Here is a 16092-nt window from a genome sequence, read left to right on the forward strand (position 1 = left end):
ACCTCGTAACCAGGGCGCAGCGCGTTTAACCTTCCTCTTTAGAATAAGCCCTCACTCAGCCCAAAATTTTCTGAAATAAGGACGAAAACCGACAGCGCGCAAACCCATGTTTCGAGCCATTTCTTCTAGTAAGATTCTAGTAATTTTCTAGTTCCAAATCGAGCCTATACTACCCCCTTAATCAATATACTTATATATTGAGTATCCGGGATACAACAAACCAAAGACCTGACACTCGAAATGCGCGAGGTGTCCGCCGGCGAGAAGCGAATAGCGGCGGGAGCCTTCGGGCTTTTTCGATCCTCGTTTTTCCACGTGGCCGCCCAGGGCAGTGTTCCCAGGTTTTAATGTAACTTTCAGCGCACGGTAGCTGAGATGGAAAGAGGGAATTACGGCGGCGATACCGTGGAGAAATATACACGGTCCGCGGGCGCGCTTATTACGATTTTTACTGGTCTTTACGATCGCGCAGTCGAACGCGCTATCAAACGCATACCTAACTGTACTTCGAATTGGACACACGCGTGCTGCAATAGCGTGGCGTGTTATTGAACGCTTGCTCATCGTTCCGAGATGCTTCGCGCCGGTTGCATCCTGCGTGCAGCTGTGGGTCGTGCACGAAATTTATTGTTGTTTTTAATCGATCCTCGGCCGACCCAATTTCCCTTCTCCTCTCGCTCCGGCATCTTATTTCGTACGAGAACCCGGAGCGAGAACTCTCTGGTCGCTTCGTGTCTCGAAGATTCTCTGCACGCCCTTTATAATCGAATAAAATGATCCTTTTCACCTCGATCAATTTCGGGCGAAAGATACGTTGCAATGCTTGGTCCGAGTTCAGGTCGATTTATACTGTCTGCACGGACAGCCTGGTGGCCATCTTTGTATAGACTCGTAAACTGGTCGCAGGGCTTCTCCTCTGGAAGAGTTGATTGGAAAATTGAAGGTTACGGGTTCTTAATAAAATCCTACAGCGCTGTTATTATTTTCATTACATGTTAGAGACACGTGAGAAGGAGCAGCGTGTCGAGGTGCTCGCAGAGGTCTCGGGGAGAGTCTGCAAGATTTTTTGCAATAACGAGAACAATAAAAGTCTCCTCGAGGAGCTACTAAAAGTCTAATATGACGGACACAGGGTCCTCCGGGTCTAGAAGTCAATGGCCATTAAAGGGGAAAGCGGAGCAGTGGCCAAAGGGGTTTTAGATGGGCGAGCGAGGATATCCAAGGGGTGAAAATGTGGCAGATGGGGGTGTACGAGAGAGATGGGAGGCTGCGAATGGACAGAGGGGTTGGAAGTGAATAGTCGAAGATGTTGCGGGGATGCTTAGGTGTCTGTGCATGGTTACGGAGACTTTGGGAGGGCCATCGAAGAAGGCTGTCGGGGGAGCTGGAGGGAGGACGATGCTGGATAGAAAAAGAGGGACGGGGAGAATGATCAAAGACAGTCCAAAGGGTGGGAAGACAATAGTCGAAGATGGGTACAGGATACTCTGAGGTTCGTTGGGGATGAGAGCAAAGGGGTTCTGGGTGGTCAAAATCTTCCGAGGGACCTCTCCGGATGGGGATCCATCGATCCTGAAGAGACTAGACTTAGACTGGCAACGTTGTCCCTCCACTCTTCTCTTCACTGGCTACATTATTATTAGACAGCGGATTTTATGCATTTATGAAAAAAATATTTAAAAATATCATTACATTATTTTCTATATTCCAATTCACTCCAGTTTGTGTTGCAATTCAGGTACAAAGTTTTTATTCTGCATTGATTGTGGGGGGCGGGACTAAAATAAAAATTGATTCCATCCCTTAACGACTTTGTTACGTTAAAGGCAACATATTACACACAATCTTTATTATTATTATTATTATTATTATTATTATTATTATATATGGACCGAGAGAGCTCCTTTTATACAAATGTGTACAATTTTTTACACGGTATAACTGATTTATTGAATTTTTCTAACCTGTTACTGTTTTACATTTCACCAAACTAATTTCTTCATAAATGCATAAAGATCCGCAGTCTATTAATTACACTCTCAATTTCTTATGAATTTGCTTACAATTAGACACACGTGAGATTATGTGATTAATCGATACTGTAGAAGAGCCTCTTCTACAAAGACTGAAACCATGTGCTAGTATCGAGGTATTGCTGTGTTCGCAATTTCTCTACATTCATCTGTTTACTACATCTCAATAATAATCTGAATAATCGGATAGGAAATTTTTTCTCGACGAGCTTTTCCCGTCAATACTGCGGGATAAATTCGACGAATAATAATAAAACAGAACCTCCTACTCTCTCATCGGGCTCTTGATGAAAAAAAGGCTCCGTATGCGGTTCGAAATATGCGGATGATGATATGCATGTCAAAGCGTTCCCCCAATTTCGACGTGTAGGGTCGATGCGATGAGCACCGCTGTCCGAAACAAAAGGATCGGGACAAAGAGCGTCACGGCGTCAGCGACAAGGGCGCGAACGTTATTACCCGTTTCCGATGACTCTGACGTCACTCCTCCCCTCCCCCCAGGCTGATCGAAGTTTAAGGACCAGCAATGAGACAATAGCACGCACGGCCGTGCACAACCTCCGGAAAAGAACAGCGCCGAAGAAAAGATACACGAGCTCGGGGACCAGGGCCCGATCTAGGGGCGGGCAACCCTAACATTTGTCCGGGGCGCCAAAATTTCGAAAAATATTGATGTGTTATAAATACCCAATTAATAGAAAATTTGCTTTTATTAAAATTCAAATAAAATGATTTGATTTCTCGATTGAAAATAAAAAAATATACATTTTTAAGGGGCGGCAATTTGTCTTTTTGCCCGGGGCGACGTAACCGCTAGAGCGGACGCTGCGGGGACAGATAAATATAAATAGATGACGTGGTTCAGGGACGTTTTCTCATGGTAGCTAACGAAACGTTTTACGGGGGTCGTCCTATGCAAAGGCGTTCTGTAAATATTTAGGATAGCCGCCACGTAACACGTGTTTCCTCTCGTAAGCGTGTCGCGGCGAGGATGTCTTTATTGTTAATACAGCTCCACCGTGTACACAAAGTGTTTCAGAATATTAGACGCGGCAGCCTGCTTCGTCCCGCGTTTCCGTCAACGTTGCTTAATCTCTCTCTTTGATGTTCTCGCGATCGTCGAAACAATCGTTGTAAATTGTAACTCGTTGTCCCATCCCCACCCTCCTACTCCGATGTTAAAGTCAATTGACGTTTACAGTCGTCCATATTCGCCGCCCTGGAACGGATGCTTTCGTCATATTCCCCTCGGCTTGACACCGCATTACCACGTAGCCGTGTTGTCATGGCTCGCATAAACGAATTACAACCGACGACTGTTAAGGGAACAATGCGGTCGTGTAACAATACGATCATTGGTAAGCGACCGTGGTTGCGGACAGCGAAAGCCTCGACCGTTTCCTTCCCTAAACGGATGTTGCGATTTTCACCGACAGATATTCGTTGCGCAATCCGTTTCGTATCGGTCTCGCGCACTGGTACAGTAATTAACACGATTGCCGAATTATCCGCGAGAAATTCTAATTATCCTAAACCCACGAACTGAAATGATATCCGACGATGAAGACAATACAGGATGTAATTTCGTAGAAAATCGACGGGTACCTGTTTCTCGTATGAATTATGATGTATTTGGTATGTAATCCAGAAGATTTGTACCCGGGGAACCTGCAGATCGAAGTTTCGAACCTCTAGCATCAATAGTTGAGGAGTTATGGTCGCTTAAAGTTGAGCATATTCACAGTTTGCAGTGACGCCCTCACCTGTCAAAAATGCTCAACTTTAAGCGACCGTATCTCCTCAACTATTGATCCTAGAGGTTCGAAACTTCGATGTGCGTCCGCGCCGGGTACAAATCTACTGGATTACATACCAAATACATCAAAAGTGCCTTTCTCCAACGATTTATGATGTATTTGGTATGTAATCCAGAAGACTTGTACCCGGGGAACCTGCAGATCGAAGTGTCGAACCTCTAGCATCAATAGTTGAGGAGTTCTGGTCGCTTAAAGTTGAGCATATTCACAGTTTGCAGTGACGCCCTCACCTGTCAAAAATGCTCAACTTTAAGCGACCGTATCTCCTCAACTATTGATCCTAGAGGTTCGAAACTTCGATGTGCGTCCGCGCCGGGTACAAATCTACTGGATTACATACCAAATACATCAAAAGTGCCTTTCTCCCACGATTTATGATGTATTTGGTATGTAATCCAGAAGACTTGTACCCGGAGAACCTGCAGATCGGTGTTTCGAACCTCTAGGATCAATAGTTGAGGAGTTATGGTCGCTGAAAGTTGAGCATATTCACAGTTTGCAGTGACGCCCTTACCTGTCAAAAATGCTCAACTTTAAGCGACCGTATCTCCTCAACTATTGATCCTAGAGGTTCGAAACTTCGATCTGCATCCGCGCCCGGTACAAATCTACGGGATTACATACCAAATACATCACAACTTGTGCCTTTCTCCCACGATTTATGATGTATTTGGTATGTAATCCAGAAGATTTGTACCCGGGGAACCTGCAGATCGAAGTTTCGAACCTCTAGCATCAATAGTTGAGGAGATATGGTCGCTTAAAGTTGAGCATATTTCCAGTTTCTTGACAGAATGCTCAACTTTGAAAAATACTCGACTTTAAGTGACCGTATCTCCTGAACTATTGATCCTAGAGGATCGAAACTGCGATCTGCATCCGCGCCAGGTACAAATCTACTGGTTCACACACCAAATGCATCATAATTCGTTGGAGAAAGGCACAAATCTTGTTTACGGTGCCGAGCAGAAAATATCGCATCTGCGATAGGAATCGCGAGGCAGCGATTTCAATAGTACGGCAAGAGAAAGATGTAGATCACGCGATCAAACACGGCGGATCCTATACAATGCCATTCGGTGGAGAAACGTTTCCGGATTCCTGCCATTATCTCGTTCGATATCTGCTCGTCGGGTACCCGACGGAGAGGCAATCGGTATCCGCGAACGCCCTGTGGAGACGCGGAATCGTAGCGGTGATTAACAAGGGCCGCTATTCTGGTCTAATTAAGACGGCGGGGAGGGCTCGTTAATAATCCCCGTGATACACCCGGTGGATCCGGCGACGTCGTAACTCTTCCGCAGCCGAGGTCCAACGGCCCCGCGAATTACAAGGCCCGAAGGCTCCGGCAACAAACGCGCGACCGGTAGGCCTTGGTTTCATTCTAATTTCCGGATGATACGTCGTTTAAGGTCGGAGATAGCTGCCGCTCGAGGCTCTCCCAGCATATACCCCGCCATTCATCATCGCGGCTCCAATTAAACCGCCTCTAGCTCGCGGTCGTTCACTCGTTAAGGCTGCTTTAAGAGGATTTTCGAGCGGAGCGCGGCTCCTCCATCCGAGAGCTATCATTACTTTCTGCGTGCTCCGTTCTGTATTACGCCGATTGTCCATTCCGGGATTACGTCCTCGACGCTGATGCCTAGGCTCTGGATGTACCCGGGATTCCCTTCGTCTTTGTGCTCGTGTTAGGTCTGTGGGAACACGTTCGTCTTCTGCCTTTCATCTTGCCACTGCGAGATCAGCCAGCCCATCGGGAGAATGTTGACCAAGTTTCAGAGGATCACGGATTTAGCCTGTGTTCCCGTTTACGTCCGTGCTCGGAATTGGATGAAATTTTCGGATAGGTTCTTCTTTGACTAAAATGATCATTGCCGGAAAGATATTTGGCGACTCGAAAATACCATTTCAATGTCAGTCCCTATCTTCATGCGATCAGAAATAGTTCGAATTAGGTGGTAGGGTGTTGGGGACGGAAAATGTGTCAAGAGTAAAGTCATGTGTCTCGAGACACATATATGAGTCCGCTGTTTTTAAAAAGGGAACATGTGTATTTTATTGCACCACTTAATGCATCGTGAATTGTTTTTTTTTTTTTTTACAAGGAAGCGTTAACCCACTTGCACGAATAAATAATGTTTTTAAGAGATACGAGAGAGGTTCGATGTGACGATCGTTCACATCTTAACATCCGCAGATTATGAACGTAAGAATGTGCCCTTATCGATAGCATTCAACCCTACACGTGAACCGAGAAGTGGCGAAACGATATATTCTTGAAACGATTAAAGCAAGAGACAAATTTTCATGTTGGAAATTGTTATCTTGCTTAAAGATCCATAGTATAGTGGTGTGTAACGAAAGTTATTATTATTATTATTATATTTTAATATATTATATTTTATATATTTTACTTTTTTTTTATAATTCAATATTATAATCATTCGAGATAGAGGTCCATTGAACGATCTCGAATGATTTCAACAGCTTCCTGTTGCTGTCCCTCTGATCGATTTCAAGGTGAGCGACAATGTCGCCGGCTCCAGCGAATTAGATAACGATTTGAGGTAACAGGCGCGTAAATCGAGTATCGTTTCGTGCATCGACTTGCAAATGCGAGCAGCTTTTAAGGACTAATATGATCGGAGCAGCATATTATAAATGTTAATCGAGGCAGTTAATCTCGGGAACGTCCACCGGAAAGTTATATCGGCGGTGAGAAGCGCGTCGGGCAGAAGCCTCGAAGAAACTCGAGGGGCCTCGAAAGGAAGCAATAAGCGCAGGCGAAATGGAAATTGCGTTTGATATCGAGCACACTCCAAAACGACAAGGACTTTCTCCAGGACTCGAGGCGGCGGATGTTAATCGTTCAATAAAGGGAGGCATTTCTGGAAATCGAACGGTCCCGTCGCGCCATCTTGTAACACGGGAGTCACGTGTGTGTGTGTGTGTGTGTGTGTGTTTGTGTGTGTGTTTGTGTATCGGTAACGGCGTGCATTGGTGATTTACGGCGCTGATAAAACCAGATGCAGAAAAAGTTTCACGTTTACTGCGGATTTATCTTCATGGCGGGATTAAATTAGCCTCGTCGCAATTACTATGAACGGGGGGCTGCCAGTCGCGGCTTTAATCACACGGGTACCTGCCTCCGAAATGGTCCAGAATTTTGCGACGCTGAAATCGCTCGCCGCTGAATACTAGACAAGATATTTCTTATTCAGATTTTATACATTACAATCTACAAAGAAATTGAACAGCATCTTATCAATCATGATATTCAACATGATACGAAAGTAGATGTAATGACCTCCAAGGTCACACAAGGTCAGAAATGGAATCCAGTAGATTTGCACCCGGCGCGGATGCAGATCGAAGTTTCGATCCTCTGGGATCAATGGTTGAGGAGTTATGGTCGCATAAAGTTGAGCATTTTTGATGCCGCTAAGAAACTGTCAAAATGCTCAACTTTAAGCGACCATATCTCCGCAACTATTGATCCTAGAGGATCGAAACTTCGATCTGCATCCGCGCCGGGTACAAATCTTCTGGATTACGTACCAAATACATCATAACATTGGGCGTGGTAAAAATGAGAAAGAACCATTGTGAAACAAAGAAATAAAAATTTGTCATTCGTTGCTCGACTGATCGTTTGTGCAATTGTGGTTCTTAACATTTACAATTCCATCCGCAGCTTGAACACTAACGAGCATCGGGTCCGATTTGCCCGACGAGAGACGCGAATGGAACAATGGAGAACGCTGTAACGGGTTAATGAAAATTGGCGATTGAGATTGTAGGCTGTCGCGGGTAACCTGGCGAACAATCGCGATAACCGCAAGAGCGTACCTGTTTGATAGGTTTAATCGCGTTGTTCCAGCAGCGGTTAGAGTATAATGAAGACACGGGCATCCTTTCGAACCGAAAGTGTCGGGGCGGGTGGAGAAAGCGCCGACAGGAACTTCCTTATCTTGTCCACCCACTCGTCTCGGAGACTCCGCGGGCTTTCTGGTCGCCGCGCCGCGTACTCGTTACGTAACCCGATTCATTAACACTTTCATGTCACGCGTGGCTTGCCTCTTACCATCGCTACTCGATTATCCAATTAACTTATTTCACGTTCAACTGGATTCTCCCGTTACATCTCGGAACGTATCCAGTAGAATTCGCGATTTGCACCGCGCACTGGCCCAGTTTCAACTACACGATCGATCGTTTCCCCCTCCACCGATCACCACTCGGTTATCTAATTCGAAGATTTCACGTTTACACCGATTTAATTATCATATCGCCGTAACACTTCATCCGATTGCTCTCTCATTGGGCCGATTAACTTATTTTCGAGTTCGATTGATTTACACGCGTCGTATCTCGGTTCTAACACCGTTGACGTTTTACGGGATCTTATCTGTTTTACTGGCTCGCTGATTATCTAGCAGCGATTTAATTTTCTCGAGAAAGCGTCGTCGACCGGTACACCCAACGATATACGAGCAATTGCATCTTCTAATTACAGGCCGATCATTTTTTCCAATCCTTCTTCCCCGCCCCCAACCGTAATAAAGGAAACATAATCGCGGCCTGGTTTATGTCATAAAGGAAGTCGTTATCGACCCGGCGCGGCGTGACAGCGTTCACGAATGTTACGTGAATGATGGAATTGCAGCATGTCTCGATCGACGAGAGTCTCTAGCTGCCGCGACAGATAGAGAAGAATAAATTTAGTGTTTCTCCAGATAGTTGTCTATCGGTCGAGATGAAGCAGTAAATTTTGTAGAAAAAGGTTCATTCGTCTAGGCTCGGCTCCCTCCAGTTTACCCGAACAGCGTTTCACCTCGGAGCGTGACGGATCAGACTCGTTCACTGCGCAGTAATTACATACATTGGTCGCCTGAAGAATTTCGCGCTTGAAAAAAGGTTACCGAACAACAGAATTAGCGGTTTGATGAATTGTTTCGATTTTCTTACGGTCCGCGCTACCATCGAAGCGAAGAGTGGGGAGTGCGCCTAAGCTTTGACAAGTAAAACTACGAGAAGCCTCTAAATTTAGTGTTTCTCCAAATAGTTGTCTATCGAACGAGATGAAGCAGTAATTTTGTAGAAAAAGGTTCATTCGTCTAGGTTCGGCTCCCTCCAGTTTACCCGAACAGCGTTTCACCTCGGAGCGTGACGGATCAGACTCGTTCACTGCGCAGTAATTACATACATCGGTCGCCTGAAGAATTTCGCGCTTCGAAAAAGGTTACCGAACAACAGAATTAGCGGTTTGATGAATTGTTTCGATTTTCTTACGGTCCGCGCTACCATTGAAACGAAGAGTGGGGAGTGCGCCTAAGCTTTGACAAGTAAAACTACGAGAAGCCTCTAAATTTAGTGTTTCTCCAAATAGTTGTCTATCGAACGAGATGAAGCAGTAAATTTTGTAGAAAAAGGTTCATTCGTCTAGGTTCGGCTCCCTCTAGTTTACCCGAACAGCGTTTCACCTCGGAGCGTGACGGATCAGACTCGTTCACTGCCCAGTAATTGCATACATCGGTCGCCTGAAGAATTTCGCGCTTCGAAAAAGGTTACCGAACAACAGAATTAGCGGTTTGATGAATTGTTTCGATTTTCTTACGACCCGCAATACCATCGAAGCGAAGATTACGACGTTTCCTGTTCGATTTGCCAATTTTTGAACACAGTGACTCGCGGGCAAGCCACGTAACTTGGCTGTTAATTGCCCGTGACGAATTAAACGTAACGAGGTTTCCAGACGGAATGGGTTAGCCTTGAAAGCGGTTCGCGGTCGCTTTTACTAGTTTCCGACGAGCGATCTACCTTCTCCGGCGCGTATCACAGCCGGAGAAATATAAACATCTTCTCCGGAACAGTTTTTCCCGCTCGCAAGCAAAACGATCCACGGAAAGGTGGACCCACGACTGGCGATCGTAGACCGAGATCGTGAAACCGCCGCGGAATCGTACCGATTCTACCGCAGGAACGATCCTTATTACCGAGATTATACGTCCATTCGTTCGGGCTGATTGATGTAACGACTATAATCGTTGCTCGGATGTCGGCGCTGGCCCCGCTAAGCGTCAGTTTAAATCACCCGCCTGGCTCTCCAGTTCTAAATTTACGACTTTCTCCGGCTAACCTGGACTCGAGGCGCACCGCACCGATCCGATTTGTATTCGCGACGATATCGGGATTCCGTTGTGCCTACACCTTTTTGTCCTTTCCTCCCTCCCTCCCTCTCTTCCGTACAGATGAAATCGCCGATTCGGATACCTACGGGGACCGCTTTCGATTTATCTCGTTGACTAATTGGAGGGAGGGTACCGATTGTTTATGAACGGCCACTTGTCTTGCCGATAAATGCCGGGTCGCCGCGGACGATGATCGATGGCTGACTTTCCTCGAGAAACGTGGAGATCTTAATGTTCGCCCGCGGACGTTAATTCGTCGTTGCCGCGCTCTGATCTTCTTGTTGTTTTGTGCGGTTTTCGTAGGAGAAAGGCAGAAATTTTGCGTCCGGTAAATAGCAGCCAAAAATTGCACTTTGCAGTCGATACAAAAGTTGAAAACAATACATGGCTTCGAAAGAGAGAAAAAGATAGCAAAGCGAGGAGAAAAATATAGTTTATTATTTACGCGGAGAGGACTCGCTGTAGAAGATTGCTCGAACAGCCGCTACAATGAATTATTTCGTGGTCGTAACGAGCTATCGAGAATGAGCGACCTCAAACTTGCGGTGCGCTAGCATCGATCAGTTTCATAGGCCTGTAGCAACCTAGCCCCAACCGTCGAAGTTCCTCAAGTTCAGGCGTATTGTTTTTCGGGAGGAATTCCCGATACTTAGCGGCCTCGTGTGACTTTCTAAATATGCGTGGCAACTTATTGAGCAATGGGAATGTGAAAATCCCGGCGAGAGAATTTAACCTTTTCACCGAGCGTGAATCGTTGATCTTCAATCGCTCGCTCTTGTTCGCGAAAAATAGTCGAGGATTAATAACTGCGTACGCATAGCAACAAGATGGTAGACATCCGTATAAATAAGAACGGACAATATTTATTAAAATCATTGTCGCGTAAACAATGTCTGAGTTAACGTCGATGTGTTTAGTAGCCACAAAGATATAGTAGGAACCACAGGGTCTAAGATCAAGGTTTTATTGCAGTTCAAACTAAAATAATAACCGATTATCTACAAGTTCGAGTTTACGAACTCAAAATTAGTAACTTTCTCCAACGAATTATGATGTGTTTGGTATGTAATCCAGAAGATTTGTGCCCGGAGAACCTGCAGATCGATGTTTCGAACCTCTGGCATCAATAGTTGAGGAGTTATGGTCGCTTAAAGTTGAGGATATTTCCAGTTTTTTGGTAAAATGTCAAAAATGCTCAACTTTAAGCGACCATATCTCCTCAACTATTGATCCTAGAGGATCGAAACTTGGATCTGCATCCTCGCCCGGTACAAATACATCATAATTCGTAGGAGAAAGTCAGAAATTGAGTTCGATAAAGTAAAGAGCAGCCGGCAATTCTCACTAAAATGCTCACAATCTTCAAATTTCTGAATGAACTTAATAAACTCAATATTTCGTTGCCTGTGTACGAATTAATAAGAATAGCAAACTGATCCAATTAAAATCTGTACGGTGCATGAATCTTTTCGCGAGTGACTGCATCGTATAATCGCAAAGAGGATTCCATCATCGGTGATCGATGAAGTTCCCAGAACGAGGGAAGTTCGCCAACTTTAGTCCCGTTCGATGCAGAATCCGTGCTACGTGGACTGGCTTCTAACCCAAATGATAAACAGCGCATTGCGAGGAGGCCCGCTGACATTTTCAAATGTCAGTGACTACCTACACGGGTTCTACACGTAGGCTCGTGCCCGTTTTGCCATTGTATCGGTGGATCGGCGCCGACAATGGTAGGACACCATTGTCCCAGCAGTCTGTATTACTCGGGCACCAGTCTTTCGATCGCTAGTTGGTCTGATTCGTTGTTGACTGAAGGACGTGCTACGCGAAACTTGGCCACCGGGGTGGTCTGTGGTATTAGGCTGGAAAGAATCCAGGGGCACCGGAAGTGCTGTTGCAGCAATCCTACTTACGGACGCCAAGCCAGGCTCCAAGCTGTTTTATAGGTCACGCTAATTAACCTCTTCAAGGATGCATACACGTGTACGTTTATTCTTTTCATTAAAATTATTCCTGGTGAAGCGAAATCAAAATTTGTTGGAGAATAACAACGCTAATTTTTCTAGAAATTATACGATATACGTTCCTGAGGGTGATTCGTTGAGACGTGACCAAAGTTATCATTGTCGTTGAATAATTTTTATTATAACATTCTTTGAACCTCATTCATAGTATCTGACACACTGATCTTCAAGGTCACGCATACGTGTACGTTTATTCTTTTCATTAAAATTATTCCGAGTAAAGCGAAATTAAAACTTGTTGGACGAGGAAAAAATCATTGTTGAATTTTTCATCGATGTTTTAATAGAACGAGAAAAATGAAAGGGGATGAAGTTACACTGTTTTTTTGCGAGCAATTATCTGCATTATTCTTCGAAAAATGACATCCAATTTTCTAAACGGACTGCTGTGCATTTTGTTTATATCGTATACGTTTCTGAGGCTGATTTATTGAGTCATGACTAAAGTTACACCCTCACTGTTGAATAATTTTTTAAAGAAATTCTCAGGATGACTCCGAGAGACGACGTCTCTTGATGGAATCCGAAATTGTCCGAAATGGAACCGAATGAACGGAACACCACACTGATTGAGCTCCTTCGGTGCGAAGTGGGTCAGTGGAGTGGGGATGAGTCGGAGTGGGGATGAGTCGGAGTGGGGATGAGTCGGAGTGGGGATGAGTCGGAGTGGGAACGCGGAGCGGAGTGGGAACGCGGAGCGGAGTAGGGAGCGCTGGCGCGCGGAGTGGGAATCGCTGAACGCAATCACTTACTATTACGTAATATTAAAACTTTTTTCTCCTGAACGCACAGTTTCTTTTTAATTTGTTTTCTCAATATTGCATTGTCATCCATTTCCGAGCTACGTTTAAAGTTTCAAGCCTATAGCTCACCGGGAACTGGTTTAAAATTCGATTACAAGATTTGACGCATACGACAACGACAACATTTTGATTCTGCGGTCGATCTAGAAGAAAAACGTGTTAAGAATTAACATAGATCGACATGAATTAATGGAGCAGTTCCGAAAAGTAAATGTTGAGTTTATCCAAGTCATTTATATTTTAATTTAACCCAATAAATAAATCTACCAAAGAAGCAAAACTAAAAATTGTTAAGAGGATCGAATATATGTGTCAACGTGGTGGCCGAGTATAATAACCGCGGGTCCCAGGGGGTCAGCAGTGTCGATTCCAGTGCTCGTAGTCATTGACATAGATTCCTCAGCGCCCCCCCACCCGCCCGCTAATGCAGAACTTCTACAATCTGTCACGTGACCGGCACAATATGCATTCGAACGTGACTCCCGAGGCTCTTATTAGCGCTCGTAAGAATATATTTGGCTGCCCTCGGAGAAAATAGAATCTTCCGGCGACCCTGATCCTGAAAGCATCGGAGACGCGGCCGAGCAGAGGCCGGCTCGTTACACGGCGATATATATCGAACACGGCACGTTATCGTTGCAGCTGCGAATTAGGAAACCCGTCAATCATCGTTACGTAATTCCAGCAATTCCCTCCCTGGCATTAGAGCTCGACGAGATCGCGATCCTTTCCACCGTTCGTGTCCAGAAGTCCAGACGTTTGACCTCTCGGATTCCGCGTATACCTCACCGACCACGTTGGATCTTGATCGTCGGCTCGATCCCTAATGATCTGTAACGTCTTTGATGGCTGAGTGTGCAATGTATTCTCTTCGCGGAAAGAAGTCGGCGAGGATTTATGGGAGATGACCCTCCAAATTCGATGAACGTGATCCCTAACTGCTATTGCTGAGCCAAGCAAATTCTTGTTGGACAATGCAGTCTTTAAATAAAGCTGTTCCCCGAGAACTGTCAGTTAGGTTGAAAGACAAGTCCCTATTGTCGTGACCCAATTTTATTCCACAATTAAACCTTTGTTGTGCACGTCACCTCGACAACATCATCTCTAACTGCTATAACTATAGTATTGCTGAGCCAAGCAAAGTTTAGTTAGGGCCGTGCAGTCTCTAACCAAAGTTGCTCTAAGATACCTGTCAGTTAGGTTAAAAGACAAGTCCCTATTGTCATGACCCAATTTTATTGCACAATAAAACCTTTGTTGTGCACGTCACCTCGACAACGTCATCCCCAACTACTACGGGCAGGTTGGACAGTGCAGTCTCTACCCAAAGTTGCTCTAAGAGAACTGTCAGTTAGATTGAAAGACAAGTCCCTATTGTCACGACCCAATTTTATTGCACAATAAAACTTTTGTTGTGCACGTCACCTCGACAACGTCATCCCCAACTACTACGGACCGGTTGGACAGTGCAGTCTCTACCCAAAGTTGCTCTAAGAGAACTGTCAGTTAGATTGAAAGACAAGTCCCTATTGTCATGACCCAATTTTATTGCACAATAAAACCTTTGTTGTGCACGTCACCTCGACAACGTCATCCCCAACTACTACGGGCAGGTTGGACAGTGCAGTCTCTACCCAAAGTTGCTCTAAGAGAACTGTCAGTTAGATTGAAAGACAAGTCCCTATTGTCACGACCCAATTTTATTGCACAATAAAACCTTTGTTGTGCACGTCACCTCGACAACGTCATCCCCAACTACTACGGACAGGTTGGACAGTGCAGTCTCTACCTAAAGCTGTTCTACTTGAACCGTCAGTTAGGTTGATGCCCAAGTCCTCATTGCTACGATCCTCAAACCTCCGTTGTGTGCGCGCTCTATGTCACTACAGGTTCTACACCTCCTCTCCCAAGCACACTTTGACTGCTAAGTCTTTCTCCTGTCTCGGCTTAAACACTGCGTAAAATGGAATTGCAGACATGTCCTTTGTTCGTGTATCAATTGAAACGACTATTCCCGAAGCGATAATGTTCTCGTAGCAATCTTCAACACTGCTCCACTAGCCCAACATAGAGGAACACATCAGCTACGTTCGATCTTTGAACAGAGTCTCTGAACAAAGCGAAACAATTCGAGACGCCTTTGGAAGAGCAAGCGTAGAACCAGCGAACGTTCTCGCGAAGTCGGCGGTCAGGCTGGCCGTGCACAACAAATTACGTGTACACTACACGGTGCACCGTAAATCGAAGTGCGCGCACTCCGAAAATAAAGCGCCGGCACGCGTTTGACAGAGGGGCAGAGTGGACGTGTGAAGTAGTTCGCGGCTGCAGGGTCACGCGAAGTGCATTGACCCAATGAAAAATGAAATACGTTCAAGGCGACGGTGCCGCTGGAATCAGGACTACTATCGATCGACTCCGTGCGACGACGACTGCGAAACGCGAATCGGTGGGTGAGAGGGATTGAGAACGCGGTGTGCGATGATGATACGTTACCGAGCCGTGGTAGCCGACGATCCCGAAACGTCAGGATCCGGTGGCCGCTTCGGGACGCGCCGATCAATAGGAGTCCAAAAGGCACATGTCCCGGCAGCTTCTCACGCGGCGTTGTTCCCTAGATTGGCGGGCATGTCGTCCAAGCAAGTGTCCAGGTTGAGCCTGTCAGGGATCATCAGCTTGACAGAGCAACGGGGGAGTGGGCTGATGGATTCTCTTTAAAAGAACTTGCACAGAGGGATCGCCGAACGGTATCCACGGGAATGGTAGCAACGTTGATAGGCGTTGGTCAGCAACAAACGAGCAACAAAGTCACCGGTGTCACTTGGTCGTGGAAAGCGACGCGACTGATCGTCGACGGCGATCAAACCGGCGACGACAAGTCACCCAAGATCGACGGACATGCCGCGCGACGTGACGATTTTTCGCTGTTCCTTTCGGGTTCTGGGACTCCGTCGCCGCGACGCTTCAGCGTCTGACCGCGACGACGCCGTCGGGATCACGTCGAAGAACGCGACGATGGCACAAGGAACTACGCGAAAGCCGAGAAAAGTCGGGACACTGGCCTGCCATCGTGTAGACCGACGACCCGGCGCGGCTCTCCCAACACGGCGACGCACTGCGCCGACGTCGCGACGACGACGACGTCGTCGCCTAGGCGACCGCGACCTCTCGCTTCTCCTACGCATCCGCTCTTCCTCCAAAGCGCACCGGGTGGATCGATCAAT

At 46.1% G+C, this 16092-nt stretch overlaps 1 protein-coding gene across 1 annotated transcript in view; it reads right to left on the reverse strand.

Annotated features, from left to right (window-relative positions):
• The window catches only part of Daam (disheveled-associated activator of morphogenesis-like protein), a 100593-nt gene extending 84610 nt beyond the window's left edge, over positions 1-15983 (reverse strand). The window contains exon 1 of the mRNA XM_076443758.1: positions 15365-15983. The gene's annotated coding sequence lies outside the window, so the exon portion shown is untranslated. The remainder of the gene's footprint in view (positions 1-15364) is intronic.
• Between the last annotated feature and the right edge of the window lie 109 nt (positions 15984-16092).

This window comes from Lasioglossum baleicum, chromosome 19 (genome assembly GCF_051020765.1).
Source record: "Lasioglossum baleicum chromosome 19, iyLasBale1, whole genome shotgun sequence".
NCBI classification, from domain to species: domain Eukaryota; kingdom Metazoa; phylum Arthropoda; class Insecta; order Hymenoptera; family Halictidae; genus Lasioglossum; species Lasioglossum baleicum.